This window comes from Molossus molossus, unplaced genomic scaffold (assembly GCF_014108415.1).
Source record: "Molossus molossus isolate mMolMol1 unplaced genomic scaffold, mMolMol1.p scaffold_m16_p_30, whole genome shotgun sequence".
In the NCBI taxonomy this organism is placed as follows: domain Eukaryota; kingdom Metazoa; phylum Chordata; class Mammalia; order Chiroptera; family Molossidae; genus Molossus; species Molossus molossus.
In genome coordinates this window covers 1,243,889-1,265,313 of record NW_023425367.1, presented here as the reverse complement: position 1 = coordinate 1,265,313, position 21,425 = coordinate 1,243,889, and the positions used below count along the sequence as shown (strand labels likewise).

The following is a 21,425-nucleotide window of genomic DNA, read 5'->3' as shown; positions in this document are numbered from 1 at the left end:
TTTTCTGCATTTGTAAGTAACGTGTTCAGTGTAATAGCCTTCAATGCTGGGATGCATACCTCTTTATTAGAATAAAGCTTTAGAGACTAATAATTTAGGTGTCTTTCTGATTGATACCATACATTTGGAAAAATATGTGGGTGGGTTAACTTTCAGGTACACCCAAAATGAAAGAAAAAGTTATAACTTCTATTACCCTTCCCCCAACCCTACACTGGAATTGTCCTGCATTGGCAGGCCAGTCCATTTGGGTTCTGCTCTGAAGGCACTTGCCCTTTGGTCTTTTGCTTCAGTAGTTAGAAGCGGATCTAGAGTATGAAAATATAGTTGAACCTTATGTTTAGGGTTTTAAAAGGTAAAAATGTTTCAGTTCTGCTATGTAAAGAGTTTTTATACTTCTGTGCTGAGAATTAAACAGAACAAATGAATACCTCCTAACCTAATTCCTGCTATCAGTACGTGAATCAAAGATGTATCTGCTAACTAGACCCGGTTTTTGGTCTTGATCTTGACTAAGGAAAGAGGTGGGCAGGAAAGAGGTGCGCAACTTGCCACTTGCCTCTGAGCTTCTGGCTTTAACCTGTCTGCCTACCCACAAACCCTCAGCGAGTGCGCAAGAGACTTTCAATACCTGTCAACTGCAATAAATGGCCGCGGGTCCCCGCTATCTGCTGCCCCCAGCACAGATCTGCACCACCTTTCAAGGGTCATGTTATAGGGAAAATGGTGTAAACCAACAAGTGCCATCAGCTGAGAAAAATAAAAACATGACCCAAACTCTCTTTTCTTAGGAGCCTGGGCAGACCACAAACCCCTGTGGTGCACTTTGAGAGGTGCTTGAGAACTGTGAGAAATGAAGACGGATCTCAGGAATTGGCATTTCCCCCAGCCTCTCTTGTGCAAAAGGGGCTATGCGTCTTTGCTCTCCCTAACTCTTTAAACAATTCCCTTGTGATTGGAACGTCCCAGCAATTCAGGGTAGAGTTCCCGCTAATGACCACCCACTGTTTTCCTGGACAAGGAAATCCAATGCAAAACAAAACAAAACGACTTTCTGATACTAAGAGGCGAATAGGATGAGGGTAGGAGTGAACAAACACTAGCCAAGCCAGACGGAACCCAAGGACTGGAAAACGCAGCGCAGGGTGACAAGAGGTGGCTGCCGCAGAGCTGAGAGTTTTGATAGACTGGAGCGTGCATTATTGTAATTGTGGTCCTCCATAGGTCTTCTCAGTAACTAGAGGAATCTCCGCTCACGGACCCCATTTCCGAAGGCTTAGGTTCTGCAGAGAGTCTCCGCAGCCGCCGCAGACGGTCTTGGAGGTAGCCTGAGCCTGGCAATTCTATCTGGGAGTACAGAGAGTAAGAGGAATGCCCCCAAGTGGCTCGGCATTTGTATCCAGAGAAGCCAAAGTGGTTTGACCCGGAATCGATAACCGGCAGGGAAACTGAAGCAAGCTGTCTCTGGAGAATCACAACCCCACCAAAACTCCAAGGCCGGGGCACAGGAACTTGCGAGAAGGTTGGCTGACTTCTAACCTGGAAGTGACAGATGGTTGGGACAGAAGGACGGAGGTCTGTCTCCGAGAGCTCCGTATCTGGAGGGGGGAGGTAGAGGCTTCTGGAGGGGGTCAGGATGAGGGAATGAAAGAAGCAAACCCACCAGAAGACACGTTGGGGTCACGGTGTGCACCGGCTATGGGACAGAACTCAGGTTCCTATAAGCGAGGTAAGGCAGAACTCGTTCTTGATTGACAGCAGACTGTGCTCCGCAACTTCGAAGCAGATGCACCAGAGCCCAGACTGCAACCAAAGCTAGAGAAGCGTCCCACACGACCATGATCACTTACCCGCCACTCCCCAATTTGGCCCAAACCCCAGCTTTCTCCAGAGACACCTCGGAAAGCACCTGGCAGACAACCAATAGTCGAAAGAAGCAAAACCAGCGCTGGACAGCCCGAGACTAAATTTTGCTGCTCTCCAGGTTTCCTCAGCCAGGCTTCTCCACTCCTTATTGCCCTTTCCTTCGCCTAAACCTGTTTCCAGTCACCCAAGTGCCCCTTGTCCTCATTTTTTGGCATGATACAATATGGATGTCCCAGGAGTATGTGCTAGTACCAGTGCTGATCTGAAGGGCACTTGGAACCCCTGCTGTTTATGGTGTGGGCAGCTGGAGGCAAGCTTCTGGAGACTGCCACTTCTGCACCTTCATGAACTATAAGAAAATGAGCATTTTCCAGAAGGTCATGATTGCAAGCTAGAGGCGTGGGTGCCTGAGCATCTCACGTGTGGTGTCTACTGTATGGACAAGGGTCAAAGAAAGAAAGACAGTTATCTGAAGATGCTGTATCTAAATATGAAGAGCGGGTGAAGATGGCGGGAGGCATGACCAGAGGGAGGGTGAGTCTGTGAGAGAGTGAGCTAGTGTGTGAGAGAGTGTGAGTGGACATGAAAGTGTACAACCAAACCCGAGAAGTGCAGAGATGCGGAAAAGAAGGTTCCTTTGCTGTGGACTGGAGCAGCCAGCTACTGCTCTAGGTGGCTCGTCAGGGCACTTCTCCCTGTGTCCCAGGGAGGTCCCATCATTTTGGAAGATCCCAGGTCTTTCCTGGGACACAGTGGGAGCAGCTAGGGCCCAGCAACCTGAGCCCGCCAGCACACCTGGTACCATCAGACCAGTGATCACTCTGTGTCAACACAGACTGGTACACAGTAGTGGAGCTCCCAAGGTGCCAGTGGCGGAAGCTCAGGACAGCCAGGAGCCCAGCACCATCCCCCATAATAGCATCCTAATCAGATATACACCCAGCAACAGAGGTTGGGAAGCAGACCTCCATACCCAGGCAACTTGTAGAAGCACAGACCAGCAGCTGAGACCCATCCCCAAAACTACAGCAAAAGCTGAGCAACAGTTGAGCCCCACGGGGCAGCAGTAGTCCCCAGCTGCCAGCAGCAAGACCTGGGCTCCACAGAGGCCTATGCAGTCCAGTCGCCCACAAGAGCATGGGGAAGCCAGAACTCCAGAGAGACTGGTGTGATCCAGCTGCCAACCCACAGGACCTGCAGGGTGTGGGGGCACCAAAGAGTCCTGTGTGACTCAACAGGGACTGTGCTCCGGGTACGTGGGACCTGCAAGGAGCTAAAGCATCAGAGAGGCCTGTGCAAACCAGCAGGAACCGTGGTATCCAATTACCCGTGGGACCTGTGGAGTGCAGAAGCACCAGAGAGGCCTGTGAGACCCAATAGCCCATAACATAGGCATAGAACCAGGTACTCAAAGGCACTGTACTACCCAGTTATCCGTGGACCTGCTGGGTGTAGGGGCTCCAGAGAGGCCTGTGGGATCCAGTTGTGCACAACGTAGGCTTAGAGGATGTGAAAATGGAGACAGAGTGAATAGAAGCTACACAGACGATTTCCCAGGACCAGACGGGAATTACAACTAAAATAAAGACAAATCCTCAGGAAAAAAAGCAACAGAAAAGCAGCAGGACAGGAACATATAACCAGGGACACTGGTAGGATCTGTGGAGGCATGAAAGGGTGGCTGGCTGGGAGCCCATGGACAGCAGCAGTCCTAGCTTTCAGCAGTGCCCTTGGAGGATAAAGACCAAGCCCTCTCCAAAGTACAGAGAGCCAGGACAGAGCACTAAAATAGCCATAGCCAGTCACCTGGGGGCTATGGAAGAGGGAGGGCAACTGGACTGGAACTCTATGGGACACCTGGGATTTTGAGGGCACTCAGAGTTTTTCTGAGGTTGCGGCCACAAAAGTTGGTGGCCATTGTGCTCTATCTCAGAACTGTGGTAAAAAGCAGCAGCCCCCCTCCCCCCTTTGGATATTCAGCCTTTCCCAAGGTGAGGCAAATAAATGCAGATTGAGACTCATTAAGAGCCAGCATCTATCCCACCCTCTGGAAATATTCTTTTTTTTCCCCCTCTGGGTAAGACAACTTTTATTTATTTTTTATTTTTAAATTTTTTAAAAAATTATTTATTTATTTTTTTGTTACAGATATTTTACCTTTTTTACCCCATTGGCACCCCCCTCCCCACCCCACACCCACCCCGTCCCCGGCTTAGTTGTCCATGTCCATTAGTCATGCATACATGCATATAAGTTCTGTGGTTTATCTCTTCCCACACCCCCCCACCTCCTCTTCTGAGGGATGTCAGTCTGTGCCCTACTTCCATGTTTCTGGGTCTACTGTATTCCTCAGACTTCTATGTTCATTATATTCCGTATATAACTGAGATCATGTGGTATTTGTCTTTTTCTCCTTGGCTTATTTCACTTAGGATAATACTTTCCAGGTCCCTCCATGTTGTCTCAAAGGTTAAGAGATCTTTCTTTCTTACTGCTGCATAGTACTCCATTGTGTATATGTACCACAGCTTTTTTATCCATTCATCTTCTGATGGACACTTGGGCTGTTTCCAGATCTTAGCTATTGTCAATAGTGCTGCTACAAACATGGGAGTACATATATTCTTCCTGATTGGTGTTTCAGGCTTCTTAGGGTATATTCCTAGAAGTGGGATCACTGGGTCAAATGGAAGTTCAATTTTTAATTTTTTGAGGTAGCACCATATTGTTTTCCATAGTGGCTGCACCAGTCTGCATTCCCACCAGCAGTGCACAAGAGTCCCCTTTTCTCCACACCCTCGCCAACACTCATTGTTTGATGATTTGTTGATGGCAACCATTCTGACAGGTGTGAGGTGATACCTCATTGTTGTTTTAATTTGCATCTTTCTGATGATTAGTGATGTTGAGTATTTCTTCATATTCCTCTTGGCCATTTGTATGTCCAGTTTGGAGAGGTGTCTATTCAGCTCCTCTGCCCATTTTTTAATTGGGTTCTTTGTCTTCCTTTTGTGGAGTTGTATGAGCACTCTATATATATTGGAAATTAACCCCTTATCTGATACATCATTGGCAATGATGTTCTCCTATACAGTGGCTTGCCTTTCCATTTTGATGACTGTTTCTTTTGCTGTGCAGAAGATTTTTAGTTTTATGTAGTCCCATGTGTCATTTTCTCCTTTGTTTCTGTTGCCTTAGGTGATGTATCAGTGAAATTCTGCTCCGTATGATGTGCAAAATTTTGTCGTCTACATTTCTTCTAGAATTTTTATGGATTCACGGGTCACATTTAAGTCTTCTATCTATTTTGAGTTTATTTTTGTGTATGGTGTAAGTTGATGGTCTAGTTTCATTTTTTTGCATGTAGCTGTCCAATTTTCCCAATATCATTTATTAAAGAAGCTGTCTTTACTCCACTGTGTGCTCTTGCCACCTTTGTCAAATATTAATCGAGCGTATTGCTTTGGGTCCATTTCTGGGTTTTCAATTCTGTTACACTGGTCTATATGCCTGTTCTTGTGCCAGTACCAGTCTGTTTTGGTTACAGTCGCTTTGTAGTATAACCTGATATCTGGTATTGTGATCCCACCTACTTTGTTCTTCTTTTTCAAGATTTCTGTGGCTAAAAAATATGGAATGCTTCACGAATTTGCGTGTCATCCTTGCGCAGGGGCCATGCTAATCTTCTCTGTATCATTCCAATTTAGTATATGTGCTGCTGAAGTGAGCACTGGAAATATTCTTATGCAGAATACCAGGGCTACATTCCAAGGCACTGAGTAACTGAGACTACTAGCCTCTAGGAAAAAGCTAGAGGATAACTGAATCTTTCCTGGGCTTGCAAATCTACCCAGGAAAGTAAGACCTGATAGTGGTGTTTATCTTCGGCCCACCCGGGCCCATCCAAAGTCAGGAGAGGGAGCCACAAACAGCAGAACACCAACACTCACAGGGGGATTTGGCAGTCTCCAAATCTCACCAAGATAGCCAAAATGGTGAAACAAAGAAACAAATCCCAAATAAAAGAACAAGATAACTCTATTGAAGATGAGATAAATGAACTGCAGCTAAGCAAATGATCAGAGATAGATTCAGAGCTATTGTTGTAGCTCACTGTCCTTAAAATCCAATAAAAAAACACAAGAACTTATCTTTGAGCTACCCTAATTAACAACCTCAGAGACAGCAAGATGAACAACAGAGAATGTTATAGACGGCTTTAGCCCCATAAAAATTAACCAGAGTTTGACCTTCACTGGGAATTTGAAAAGCAACATCCTTCAGGAAAAGGGAGGACAGAAATGGCCCCAAGGCCAGAGTGTCCTGCATGCTCTGTAAAGAAACTGATAGGGAGAAACTGAAGCTCCCTTTACCCCCCAAAACTGTAACTGTTAAACATATGCATATTACACCTGGCTAACTGCTGATATCTGACTTGAATTTGTTAGTTTTTAAAACTTAAATAATAAAATGAATAGCAGAATAGATGTATGCTGACCCAGTTCACCCAGTTCCCTTTCGCCTCAGCTCCCTCCCACCTCTGTTCCCTCCTGCTTATCGCTAACTGCCTCTGCTTCTGTACATCCTGCTTGCTTGCAATTTGCACCAGAAGCCCCCTATAAAACTCAGCCATTTTAGCTTCTCTGGGCTGCTGCTCTCAGCTGCGTCTGTGGACGGCAGACCCTGCGTGCAGGCTTTAGCTTAATAAAGCATCCCCAAAAACTGAAAAATTGAGTCTGAGTGTGGTCAATCTCCTGGTTTACAACACTATGATCTTGAAAAAGCTCAACAGCATGAGTAAGGACATCAGCATTATGAGTAAAAATATAGAAACATTGAAAACCAACTAAGTGGAAATGAAGAATGACATAGCAGAAATAAAGAACATATTGGAAGTTCTAACCAGCAGAGTAGAGGAAGCTGAGTACCGAATCAATGAATTAGAAGACAGGGTAGGAAAAAGTCACCCAGTAAGAAAACCAAAAGGAAAAAACAATTAAAAAACAGGAAGATAGCTTAAGAGAACTGTGGGTGAAGATGATCTGAGGATCATGGAAGTGAGACCCACGTACTAAAGACAACTAAGGGCAGCTGCAAACAGCTGAACCTTATTGTGTTCCCATGATCATACATGGAGCTTTGCAAATGAGCTCTGGCACTCCTATGCTGCAAACAGGAGCCTGAAGGAGCAGTTGCATGCACTGACCTTCCTGGCAACATTCTTACTAAGAACAGTACGTGCACAGACAAAGGAGTGTGTTATTCAGATAATGGATTCAAGAAAAGAATAAGGAACAAGTCCAATAAAGCTTCCAAGTAAGCAGGGGAGGTTGCCAAACTATTGCCTTTAAAAATAAACTGCTACAAGCACTCGGGGCTGCAGCCATATACTGTCTCTATGTGTCTTGTGTTCTGTGTTCATTGCCTTCTTCCCAATAGACAGGAACCACAATGGTGGTACAACAGTAAATGTAATAACATTTGTATCATAGGAGTTCCTGAAGATGAAGAAAATGGGCAAGGGTTAGGGAATATATTTGACAGAAAACGTTCCTAACTTGGTGAAGGGAGAAGGCATTCATGTTCAGGAAGCACAGAGAGCCCCAAGTAAGAAGAACCGGAACAAAGACACATAGTAATTAAATAGTCAAAAATTAAAGACAAAGAGAATTCTAAAAGCAGCAAGAGATAAGCAACAGGTTACCTACAAAAAAAACCCCATAAGGCTCTCAGCTGACTTCTCAACAGAAACACTACAGGCCAGAAGGGAGTGACATGAAGTAAATAAGGTCATGAAAAACAAGAATCTGAATCCAAGACTACTCTACCCAGCAAGGCTATCATTCAAAATAGAAGGTCAAATAAAGAGCTTCCCAGACAATAAAAGGCTAAGGGAATATATTAACACCAAACCAGCACTGCAAGAAATGTTAAAGGACTGCTGTAATTAGTAGAAGAAATAGGAAGAAAAATAGAACCACACTAAACAAAAATGGCAATAAATAAATACGTATCAATTTTCACCTTAAATGTGAATGTTTCGAATGCGCTGATAAAAGGACACAGAATAGCTGACTGGGAAAGAAAGCATGACTCTGCATACATGCCCTGACCAGGAATTAAACCCACAATTTAAGTTTGTGTCCTGACCAGGAATTGAACCCACAACCTTTTGATGTATGGGACAATGCTCCAATTAACAGAGTCACCTGGCCAGGGCTAAAACATTATTTGAATTTTTAAATAAAGTATTGCTAAGGAGATAGCCATGCCCCCAAACAGGCTATTTAATTTTTTATGTTTAATCCTCATCCGAGGATATTTCTCCATGTATCATCAGACAGTGGGAGGAAGGGAGTGAGAGAGGAAAAGAGGGAGAGAAACATTGATGTGAGAGGGACACATCAACTGGTTGCCTCCTGCATGACTCGACCAGGGCCGAGGATGAACTGCAACTAAAGTGCGTGCCCTTGACCAGAATCAAACCTGCAACTCATTGGTCCATGGGCCGAGGCTCTAACCACTGAGCAAAACCAGACAGGGCAGGCTACTTAATTTTTGTTCTTATGACCCATATAAGATTTCTTTAGTTGTGAAAAAAATTATAGGAAAATAGAAGGATATTTTAGGACTACTAACATCCTTTGATAGAATACAATTATAGTCAGCCTTTGTTTATCCTGGTTAAACAGTTCCAGACTCTCTGCAATAAATTAGTTTCCACGAAGTAGGATTTTTTATTTATATATATAGTACTTGAAAAAAACGCAATAGAGTCAAGCTAGGAAGGTTGAAGCGCGAAGAAGTGGGGGACGACTGCATTCTTCAAGTTAACAGTATGATAACATATGCAAACTTCACCTTCAGAAGATACTTTTTTTTGAATTGTTTGTATATTGAGTGTGTAGAGTTGTATTCTTTGCTGAATTTTATGTCTTCTAAACAAATCAATTCAAAAACTGGGTTAGTTTTTTAGACAAATACCCCTGGCACTATTAATAATGGCTCTGAATAACATCAGAATTCTGAATAAAACTTAGTAGAATCCTAGAAATACTCACTATATATAGCAAACATACTTCACATAAAAGTTAAAAATTCTTAGAAATTGAATTACCCAAAATTATAGTGAGGCAAAAAGCTAAATTAAGTTCTCTAAACATATCTAGTTTTACTCTTAGAACTTTGTGTGCAACTTTATTTTTGATAACTAAAGAGAAGAAAAAGTGTGGTTATGTTTATTTTACATATTATACTCTTTTGAAGACACAATAGTCTGATTAATAATTTAAAGAATATTAGAATATGGTTTTTATGGGAAACATTTCTAGTTCACTCGGAGAAAAATGTATAAGAAACTCTTCTCTTCAAAAAAATATCTGGTCTCCAGATTAAGATAGAGACACACTATGAATTGGAGCTCTACTGAGAAATATTTCAATATTTCTACTTTGAAATTCTACTCTTTGTGGTTCAGTAATCTCTCTACACTGTCCAAAAACTTATTAGAGTTTTAATAGCATTAAAATATGTGTCACTGTAAAACATAAAACCCTACATTTTTTATTCATCCATTTTAAGTGTACACTTAATATAAACATTGTAACTGTATATAGTCCTGTACTCAACACAATCAAATATATAACAAAAGCTTTCTTATGCTTATTTCCAGTTGAGCCCCTTCCTTGACCCCAAGTAATCATTACTAATCTGTTTTGTCACTAGCTTTGTCTTTTCTAGAATTTCCTATAGATAAAATAATAAAGTATGGTATGTAGGCCTTTGTATTTGACTTTTCTCATTTAGCATGTTTATTAGAGTGAGTTGTGGTTTTGCATATATTAACGTTTAATTTTTTGTTAACATTTAATTTACTACTCAAATGAATATTCAATGAATGAATACATACATCACAATTTGATTACCCATTCACTGACTGATAGACATTTGAGTTGTTTTCAATTTCTAGATATTGTGAAGAATGTTCTATGAACTTTCTCATACAAGTGTCTAAGGCAAATACCTAGGAATAGTCATATGGTAAATGTATGTTTAATTTTGAAAGATATTACCATATTTTGTAGTATGGCTCTATCATTTTGCATTCCCATTAGTAATATATGATACTTCCAGTTGCTCCAACCCTCTTCAACACTTGTTATTGTTAGTGTTTTTAACATGAGCTGTTTTATTATGTGTGTAGTAGTAGCTTGTGGTTTTTATTTACATTTATTGATTACTGGTAATGTTGAGTATCTTTTCATCTACATTTATTAAAGAAAACTACAGTAAAAATTGTTTATTATAAAAAAAAGAAAGCATGCCTCACATATATGTTGTTTACAAGAAACCCACTTCACAACAAAAACTCACATGGGTTGAAAGTAAAGGGAAAGAAAAAAATCTTTCAAGCAAATGGAAAGGGAAGAAAATCTGGAGTAGCAATACTCAGACACGATAAAGTAGATTTCAAAATGAAGACTATAATTAGAAACAAAGAAGGCCACCAAATAATATTGAAAGGATCTATCAAAAAGGATGATATAACCTTGGTAAACATATATGCACCCAATATAGGAGCACCAACATATATTAAAAATATTCTGGAGGACTTCAAAGGAGAAATCAACAGCAATACAATTATAACAGGGGACTTTAACACCCTGCTGACATCCCTGGATAAATCACCCAGACAAAAAATGAACAAGGAAACACAGACTCTAAATAAAGCGCAAGATCAAATGAATTTAATAGATATCTACAGATAATTATACCCCTAAACTGCAGAATTCACATTCTTCCCAAGTGCACATGGCACATTTTCAAAGGTAGTCTATATGTTAGGGCACAAACTAAGTCTCTACAAATTCAAGGATACTGAAATCATATCAAGCATCTTCTCAGATCACAATGGCATGTAACTAGAAATCAACTTCAACAAAACATGCAAAGACATTTGAAAACATCAAGGCTAAATACCATGTTATTGAACAATGAATGGTATACCATGGAGAACAAGAAATAAATTAAAAACTGTCTGGAAACCAATGAAAATGAACACACAACAACACAAAATCTATGGAGCACAGCGAAAGCAGTTCTGAGAGGGAAGTTCATAGCACTACAGGCCTACCTCAAGAAGCAAGAAAAATTTCTAATAACCTATCTAAGCTCACAACTTAAAGAACTAGAAAGCAAACAAAAAGAAAACCCCAGAGCAAGTATAAGGAAGGAAATAGTAAAGATCAGAGCAGAAATAAATGACTTGGAGACCAAAAAGCAATTCAAAGGATCAATGAAACAACTGGTTCTTTGAAAAGATAAATAAAATTGATGGACCCTTAGCTAGACTCGCTTCTTTATTTTTTAATATGATAGTTAAAATATTCTTATCTTGCTAGTCTTGCTTTTGTTAGTCAGCTAGGATATTAGAAGTGATCTGTTCCTAGGGAAGGTGAGTGATGAGGTATATTATTTTATATCAAATACAGCAGTGAATAGGTTGTTAAAGAATTACATGCATGTGCTGGAAGGGAGCTTTCTTGTGTATGTAGGATGTTACATGCCAGCCTATTCTGAAATTATTTTTAAAATACCACTAAAATTTGTTAACACTTTTTTGTATGAACAGGTTTTATATTTTTATTTATTAAATTTATATAATTAATTTATTTTTTAATGTATATTTTGATTACATTTACATTAGTGACATTGGTTAATAAAATTATATAGGTTTCAGGTGTACAGTTCTATAAGACATCACCGTATATTGCATTGTGTATTCACCACCCTAAGTCAAATCTCTTTCCATCACCACTTACCTCCCCTTTACTCTCTTCTACCTGCCCCACCCCCTTTCCCTCTGGTAATCACCATACTATTTTCTCTCTCTGTTATTTTAATGTTTTGTTTAGTTCTTTTGCTTAAATTGTTCATTTTTTTTTTCCATCAAGTGAGTCTTCCAAATCACCTCCACTCTGACAGCTGTCAGTCTTTTTATGTTTCCATGCCACCATTTCTATTTTGTTCTTCAGTTTATTTTGTTCATAAGATTATATATATATAATATATATAATATAATATATATATATATAATGTTAAATAATATGGTATTTATCTTTTTCTGACTGGCTTATTTCACTTAGCATGATGCTGTCTAGGTCCATCCATGTTGTTGCAACAGATAAAATTTCCTTCATTTCTTACAGCTGCATAGTTTTCCATTGTGTAAATGTAACATAGACTTTTTTTTTAGTTTATTTTTTAAATTTTATTTTTGTTGCAGATGTTTCTCCTTTTTTACCCCATTGGCACCCTTCTCCTCATCCTCCCCTCCCTGTCCCCAGCTTTGATGTCCATGTCCATTGGTTATGCATGCATGCATATAAGACTTTTTTTTTTGTCCATCATGTTCCATAATCTTTTCAAATTAATTACCCCATTTGGTGTGATATATTTTTTTCAACCTTTAACTCCAGCCTTTATATCAAATGTATTAGTAAAAAATGATAGTGAATTATTCCCAATTAATATCTTTAACATTCAAAGTATTACAAAGAGACACATTTTGAAAATTCTCAGTAGCAAGGTCATTTTTAGTGTGACTTACATTTTGATATAATTATTTTGATAAATCCCATGTGTACTCCAGCTTTTTATTTACTCATCTACTGATGGACTCTTGGGCAGTTCCCAGATTTTATTTATTGTAAATGGTGTTGTTGTGAATATAGGGATACATATATTCTTTCTGATTGGTTTTTAGGCTTCTTAGGGTATATTCCGAGAAGTGGATCACTGGGTCAAATGGCAGTTCATTTTTTTATTTTTTGAGGTAACACCATATTGTTTTCATGGTGGCTGCACGAGTCTGCATTCCCACCAGGAGTATGCTAGAGTCCCCTTTTCTCCATACTCTTGCCAGCACTTCTTGTTTGATGATTTGTTGATGGCAGCCATTCTGGCAGGTGTGAGGTGATACCTCATTGTTTTAATTTGCATCTCTCTGATGATTAGTGACGACCATTTTTCATATGTCTCCTGGCTATTTATTTATTTTTTTTGGTACATGCACCTAGCGGAAACCAAACCTGGGATTCTCCAATCCACAGGCCGACGCTCCAACCGCTGAGCCAAACCAGCCAGGGATCTCCTGGCCATTTGAGATCCTATTTGAACAAGTGTCTATGCAGGTCCTCTGACTATTTTTCAACTGAATTGTTTGCGTTCCTTTTGTTGAGTTGTATGAGTACTCTACATATTTTGGATACTAATACTATATCCATTGTGTCACTGGCAATTATATTCTCCTATATAGTGGATTTCCTTTTCATTTTAATGTTGGTTTTGTTTGCTGTGCACAAACTTTTGCTTTGATGTAGCCTCATGTATTAGTTTTTTCTTTTGTTTCTCTACTACTAAGCAATACATCCATGAAAATTCTGCGACCTACAATGTCTGACTACATTTTCTTCTAGTATTTTTATGCTTTCACAAGAGACATTCAAGTTTTTTATTCATTTTGAGTTTATTCTTGGGTATGGTGTAAGTTGGTAGTCTAACTTCATTTTTTTTGCATTTAGCTGTCCAATTTTCCCAAAACCATTTTTTTTATCCTCACTTGAGGATATTTTACATTTATATTCAGACAGAGGAGAAGGGACAGAGGGGGGGAGGGGTGGGGAGAGAAAGAGAGAGAGAGAGAGAGAGAGAGAGAGAGAGAGAGAGAGAGAGAATCAATGACATGAGAGACACCTTGATTGGTTTCCACTCACATAAACCCAACCAGGGCTGGGAGTGAATCACAAATGAGGTACATGCCCTTGGCAGGAATCAAACTCTGGACTTTTTGGTCCATGGGCCTATGCTCTAACTGCTGAGCCAAACCAGCCAGGACCCAACATTTATTAAAGAGACTGTCTTTACTTCATTGTATGCTTTTGCCACCTATGACAAATATTAATTGAACATTATGTCCTGGGTCAATTTCTGGGTTCTCTGTTCTGTTCTATTGATCTGTATGCCTATTCTTGTGTCAGAAACAGTCTGTTTTCATTATTAGGGCTTTTTAGTATAACCTGATATTTAATATTGTGATCCTTCCAACTTTGTTCTTCGTTTTCAATATTGCTATGGCTATTCGGGGTCCTTTTTTGTTCCATACGGACTTTTGGAGTATTGTTTTAGTTCTGTGAAATATGTTATTGGTATTTGGGGATTGCATTGAATATATAGATTGCTTTGATTAGAATGAACATTTTAGATGTTGATTCTTCTAATCCATGAACAAGGTATATGCTTCCACATTTTAATATCTTCCTCTGTATCTTTTTTTTCAATGTCCAGTTGTTTTCTGAAAACATGACTTTTTCCTTTTTGGTTAAGTTTATTTCTAGTTATCTTTATTTGTTGCAATGCTAAATGGTGTTGTTTTTTTTAGTGAGTTTATTATTGGAGTATAAAAATGCCAACGATTTCTGGATGTTGATTTTGTATCCTGCTACTTTACTAAATTAATTTATTAAATCTAGTATATTTTTGGTGGAATACTTAGGTTTTTCTATGTACATATCATGTTAATTGTGAATAATGAGTTTCACTTCCTCTTTTCCATTTAGATGACTTTTATTTTTTCTTGTCTGATCACTGTAGCTAAAATATCTAGTACTTTGTTGAATAAGAGAGACGAGAGTGGGCATCCCTGTCTTATTCCTGTTGTTAAGGGAAGTGCTTTTCATTTTGCCAATTGAGTTTTTAAATAGAGTTTTACAAACATTCAACATTAAAATTTTCCTCTTAAACATTTTCAAGCATACAGCTAAGTACTGTTAAAAATATTCACAGTGTTGTGTAGCTAAACTCTGGGACTACTTCATCTAGTGAAAGGGAAAATTTATGCCCATTAAACATTAATTTTACTTCCCGTTCCCCCACATTATCTGGGAAGCAGCATTCTCCTTTCTATTTTTATCATTTTTTATTGCTTTAGATGACTTATATGAGTGGAATCTTACACAATGTGGCCTTTTGTGATTAGCTTATTTCACTGAGCATAATGTTTTCAAAGTTTATCCATGTTTTACCACATAAAAGAGTTTCTTTTTTAAGGCTGAATAATATTTCATTGTATGTATATGCCATATTTTGTTTATTCATTCATTCAGGATGGAAATTTGGATTGTTTACAACTCTTAACTATCGTGAATAGTCTTGTAATGAACTTGGATGTGAATATGAGGCCCCACTTTATGTTCTTTTTGTGCATACCCAGAAATAAAATTGCTGAAACATATGTTAATTCTATTTTAAATTTTCCGAGGAAACTCTACACTTTTCCCAAAGTGGCTATACTGTTTTTCTTTTTAAAATTCATTTTGGTAGAGAGGGTCAGGAGGAGGGACACAGGGAGGAAGCGGCAGGGAAACAATGATGCGAGAGAAATACCTCAGCAGCAGCCTGTCCCACATGCAGGGATCAAACCTGAACTAAGGTATGAGGTCCCACTGGGAAATTAAACCTGCCACCTTCCCATTCATAGGATGATGCTCCTGTTGTACACCAACAAGACAGACCAGACTCAGACTCTGAATTGGGTTCAAATTGAGAGAGCTTTATTATCTGCATGGTAACTGTCTCATCCTACACAGAGGAGAGAGTAGCCCCAAGCTCAGGAGAGGGCTGCTTATATAGTTAGCTTGACGGATCCTGGCAAGCAAGCACATACAGAAGGAGGTAACTGCGGTTAGCATTCTTGCTTAGGGAGTAAATGACCTTAGTCTCACAATGGGGCAGTTATTCTTGCAGGAGATTGACAAGATTGAAGGTTGCTTCTTCTTTCAAGGTTCCTGGTTTCTAAGGGTCAGTGAGCGGAGAATTGTAACTACAAGTTCTCACTGTACTTTAGCTGTATTTTTTATTTTATTTATTTTTTATTGCCCTATCATCTGTTCTTCACACTACAACCAACTGAGCCACGCTGGCCAGGGTTGGCTGTACTGTTTTACATTTGCATCAGTAGTGCATAAAATTTCAAATTTCTCTAGATGATTGCTAACACTGTTTTCTGTTTTAATTCACAGTGATCATAGTAATGGATGTAAGGGGATGTCTCACTGTAGTTTTGATTTGCATTTGCCTCGTGATTAATGACATTAAATATCTTTTCTTGTGCTTATAGGGCATTCATAAATCTTCACTGGAAAATTGCTTATTCAAGTTCTTTGTCCATTTCTAATTGAGTAATTTTTGTTGATGAGTTGTAGAAGTTTCTTATGTGTTCTGAGTGTTAATCCCTATATCAGATAAGTGGTTTGTAAATATTTTTTATTCAGTAGGTTGCCTTTTCTCTTTGTTGTTTCCTTTAATGTGCAGACATTTTGAAGTGATGTAGTCATATTTTTGTGTTTTTATTTTTTGTTGCCTATGCTGTAGGTGTCATGCCTAAGAAATCACTGCTAAGTGGAATTTTCTAAAGCCTTTCCCGTTTTTTGTTTTTGTTAACTAAAATTGGCTTTAATTTAATTCACATAGTTTTTGTTAATTGTTGTTAACATAAATTGCTTCACCTTTTAGTCCTGGCCGGTTTGGCTCAGTGGTTGGAGCGTCGGCCTGCGGTCCAGAGAGACCTGGGTTCGGTTCCCGCTAAGGGCATGTACTTCCGTTGCAGTTTGTCCCCAGCCCTGGTTGGTTGTGTGGGTGGCAGCCACTCGATGTGTCCCTTCACATCGATGTTTCTCTCTCTCTCTCTTCCTCTCTCTCCCTCCCACTGTATCTGAACAAAAATGGAAGAATGTGCTCGGGTGAGGATAAAAAAAATAAAAATAAAATAAAAATAAATAAATAAATAAATAAATAAATAATAAATAAATAAATAAAAATAAATAAATTGCTTCAGCTTTAAGTTCCACCAACAAAATTTTTACAAAATTTTAGGAATCATATTCCATTTAAGCAACATTTGAATCACATGTCCCTCAACAGATAGAATAAAATGTCCTTACATTGCTTCTTTCATTTGACACTATGACCATGTTTTTTAAATATTCCCTAATTTTATTTTGACTTTCTTTTTTTTTTACATATGTTTTTATTAATTTTTTAGAGAGAGAGAGAGAGAGAGAGAGAGAGAGAGATCAATGAGAGAGAAACATTGATCAACTAACTGCCTAGAAGCTCCCAACCCAGGCATGTGCCCTGACCAGGAATCATACCGGGACCTCTCGGTCCAAGGGATGATGCTCAACTACTGAGCCACACTGACCAGACTGATTGACTTTCTTGACACCATGCTTTTCTTTTCACCTCCCCCCCTTTTCTTTTACAACTGTTTCTTGGTCTTTTTGGATGACGTAACATATTTATGTTTCAGCTCTTTAATATATTTTGGGTTCATTTTTGCATATAGTGTAAATGAATTCAACTTTATGCTCTTGCTTATTCAGCTTTCCCTCACCATTTGTGGCTCAGACTGTTCTTTCCATATTGTGTTACCATAGCACCTTGTCAAAGATTATCAAACAGTATACATAGCCCTCTATTCTGTCCCTTTTGTCTATGTCTGTCTTTATGCCAGTGCTCTACTGTCTCAATTACTATTGTTTTATGTCTTGAAATCAAGAAGTTTGAGTCCACTAACTTTGTTCTTTTTCAAGAGTATTTTGGTTATTTTGGACACCTTGAGATTTCTTATTAATTTTAGGACCAATTTTTCTATTTTTGAAAAATAAAAGTGTCTTTGGGTTTTGATAGCGTAACATTGACTCTGTAGATTTTTGGGGGGGATATAATAGACATTTTAACCATATTGTCTTCTGATCCATGAATGTGGAATATTTTTCCATTTGTATATACCTTGTTTTTTTGTTTGTTTTTATCAAATTTGTAGTTTGTAGTCTATGAGTCTTTTGTCCCCTTGGTTAAGTTTATTCCCAAATTTTTGTATATTTGACCAGGTATCCTACAACCTCACTGGAATTTTTTTATTACTTCCAGTAACATCATATTATTTTTTTCTCTGCAGATTATTTAAATAACCTACAGGGTCAGAGTGATGATGGGTTTAATTGCCCAAAGTTCTATGGAAGCTCTGTGTGTGGTGAGCAACCTAGTTTGTTTCAGTAAAGGGAAGGGAATGAGTAGAACATTCCTTGCTGGTTTGAGGTGAAGAAGGGTAGGGACAGGGTAAACAGGGTTCATTAGGAAATAACCTTTTTTATTTAGAATTGTTAAATTGATGAGAGTGTAATGACTTCTTTCTCTCTTTTACCCATAAATTAGAACCAGATAATGAAACAGGATATTATGTTTTGGCAAACCCCTCAAGATCAGAGGACCAAAATGATGAACATAAGGATTACAGTGATGTGTTTGAATTTGAATTTTCAGATAGTCCCTTATTACCATGTTATAACATCCAAGTGTTTGCTTCTCAGGGCTAAGTACGTATATCATATTGTTGAAAATATCTGACTAGGATGTAATACATTTATTTTTAATCCTCACCCAAGGATATTTTTCCATTTTTTGTTCAGGTAGAGTAGGAAGGAGAGAGAGGAAGAGCAAGAGAAACATGGATGTGAAAGGGACACATCAAGTAGTTGCCACCCACACGACCAACCGAGAACAAAACTGTAACCGAGCCACGCGCCATCAGCGGAAACCAAACTCAGGTCTCTCTGGACTGCAGGCCAACGCCCTAACCACTGAGCCAAACCTGCCAGGGATGTAAATACATTTTTAAGTAGATGAGGGTAAATGAATAAGTTCTAAGTCTCCATGAACCTGGTAAAGATTAATGATATACAGTGGGGATCAGAGTCTTAGCATAGTATAACATGTCATTATCAAAACACTACCAAGGCAAAGAATGGTCTAGACCCCAAAGCACTGAAGTTGTCATTCACTGGAATTCTCAGAAGAATTGGACTCTTATATACTTAAGTAGTTTATCTCTGGGAAAGAGCTTTAGAAGCTTGTCAACATTCCATTAAAGGGGTGCTTTGAGCCTGGCTGCTGTGGCTCAGTAGATGGAGCGTCATCCCACGAATGGAGAGGTCCCAATTCGATTCCTGATCAGAGCACATGCCCAGATTGTGGGCTCAATTCCCAGTAGGGGGCATGAAGGAGGCAGCTGATCAATGTTTCTCAATGTTTCTCTCTCTCTCAAAAAAAAAAATCAAAACACTTTTTGATAATCTCCCTTCTCATATAGCATTAAAAAATTATTATTGATTCCTAGGATCTGTGCTATCACCAGATTTGGTTAGGTTCAGTTTTGCCCCATAGGTGAGCCACTGTGCCCTGGTGACCACTCAGTAGGGGTTTACTTATCAAGGTACTTGTGCTCTGCTGTGTATTAGCAAAGGTGCTTAATAAATAGCATTATCTTCAGGCTGTGTTGCAGGGTCAATATAAGGAGTATATCAATTTGCTTTTCAAAAGTAAAAATCCCCAAAGAGATGAGGGATAGGGGCAGAGATGTTAAAGAAAAGAAGAAACATCCTTATTTGTTTAAAATGGTCTGTTTTGGGGAAGAAAAGAGATAAAAAACGTTTGTAATCAATTCTCTTAGGTTGGGGTACAGATTTCACTCAGTGGGACATACTGAATTGTGCTCTGAATTGAGTGAATAGGTCTTCTTTCTACTGGCAGTGAAATCAATCCAGTGAACATTCTGGAGTTTCGTTAAGATGTTCCTCCTAGCTTTGAAAAGTCACCCGGTCTTTTCTCTAAATGTTCTCTTCAAACCACATTAGTCTAGGGTCACTGTCACTAAAAGTACTTTCCCTAACCTTAAAAAGAGGTTGATCAATAAGTGAGTATAGCTTGGTCAGTGTGGCTCAGTGGTTGAGCATTGACCCATGCACCAAGAGGTCACCGGTTTGATTCCTGGTCAGGGCACATGCCTATGTTTTGGGCCTGATCCCTAGTGGGGGTATGCAGGAGGCTGCCAATCATTGTTCTCTCTCATCGATGTTTCTATCTCTCTCTCCCTCTCCCTTCTTCTTTCTCTAAAATCAATTAGGAAAATAAATAAATAAAGAGTAGGTATAGGGAAAAAAATTGGCAGGCAGCTGAAAGTGGAAGTAAATGTTGTTACTGCTCTAGACTATTCTAGTTTAGATGGTAATTAAATTTTGGGGGGGGGGCACTTCAAATTTTTCAAGAAGTTTAAACCACTTTCTTTGTTTATATTGTAGACCATGAAACTGGTTATTGCTTTCAAATGTGCTTTAAAAAATGGTAATGTCATCCACACATTTCACTACAATTGTCCAAATATAGAAATTGTCACAGTTGCAAGAGTAGAGTTTTATAAGCAGGTTTCACCAAGTCTCTTCTCTTGCCCCAAAGACCTAGAAGCCTTCAATCCAAAAAGCAAGGAATTACTACATTTGGTTTAATTAACAAATGAGCTTCAGATTATGCTTGGTTCCTCTGTAGAACAGTTAAATCCCAGTGATGCTGCCTTGTAGGACTAATGGTGAGCAGTCTGGTCCCACACATTGTGTATGTACACAGTATTTTTGTCTCAGTCTTGTGAATACTTCTTAAAATACAACTATTTTTGTAAAGAAGGGACATTATCATATATGAAAATATTTCTGATTTATATAACACAGTTGAGAGACTAAAACAATATATTTGTTATTAGTTTTAATGTAACTGATAAACTATTTTACCTGTTCTTTTATCCTCACCCGAGGACTTTTTTGCATTCATCTTCAGACAGAGCAGGAGGGAAAAAGGGTGGAAGAGAGAGAGAGAAACATCAATATGAGAGAGACACATCAACTGGTTGCCACCCACACAATCCCACCCAGGGCCGGGGACAAACTACAACCGTGGTATGTGCCCTTAGCAGGAACCGAACCCTACAGGACTCTGTCTACAAGCCAATGCTCTAACCACTGGGAAAAATTGGCCAGGGCAACTGTTTTATTTTTAAATATACATAAGGTACCTTGTAATAAGTTGGTTTATACTTGGAACATTATTATCATTACTATTATTTATTTAAGGAAAATATTAAGAGAGTCTAGAACACTGAATTTAATTTTTATACAAAACCCTGGTGATAGAGACTGATAACTTTCATAACTTAAGTCATGAACATTGAAAAGGTGTTTGGGAGTCTAAATCTACTAAAGGGCGGTTCATGTTGTAACTTTATGTTGTTCCAGACTATATGCTATTGAATATCATTCAAATTAAAACTACATCCATGCACAACTAACTGTATCATTTCTTAAAAGCAATAAAATTTTCATTCAACTAGGTTGTTTATATATTTTATTGTCTTACCTAAAGAAGTTCAGCTATTTTTCTGCCCACTATAGAATATTGAAAAATAGCCTAAGTTGAATTTGCCTAAAAATGTACTAAACTTTATTGCATTGTTATAAATTTGTATTTTCACTTTACAAGTAAACTCTCTGCCTTTTAAAGAATTTTAAGTGTCTGAAAGGCAATAAAATGAGGAAATACAAAAATGTATCTTAAGTCTCATGTGTTTCAAAAATATATGGGTTTTATTGCTATTTAAAAATGATAAATATTTT

General features: G+C 38.7%; 1 non-coding gene and 1 pseudogene across 1 annotated transcript; one reads left to right on the top strand and one right to left on the bottom strand.

Annotated features, from left to right (window-relative positions):
* The first annotated feature begins 1,698 nt into the window (after positions 1-1,698).
* LOC118643099 lies at positions 1,699-20,339 on the top strand (annotated as a pseudogene).
* LOC118643115 lies at positions 5,492-5,597 on the bottom strand. Its single transcript, XR_004961960.1, has one exon. It is a non-coding gene; the product is annotated as a U6 spliceosomal RNA (small nuclear RNA).
* Positions 20,340-21,425: the final 1,086 nt, after the last annotated feature.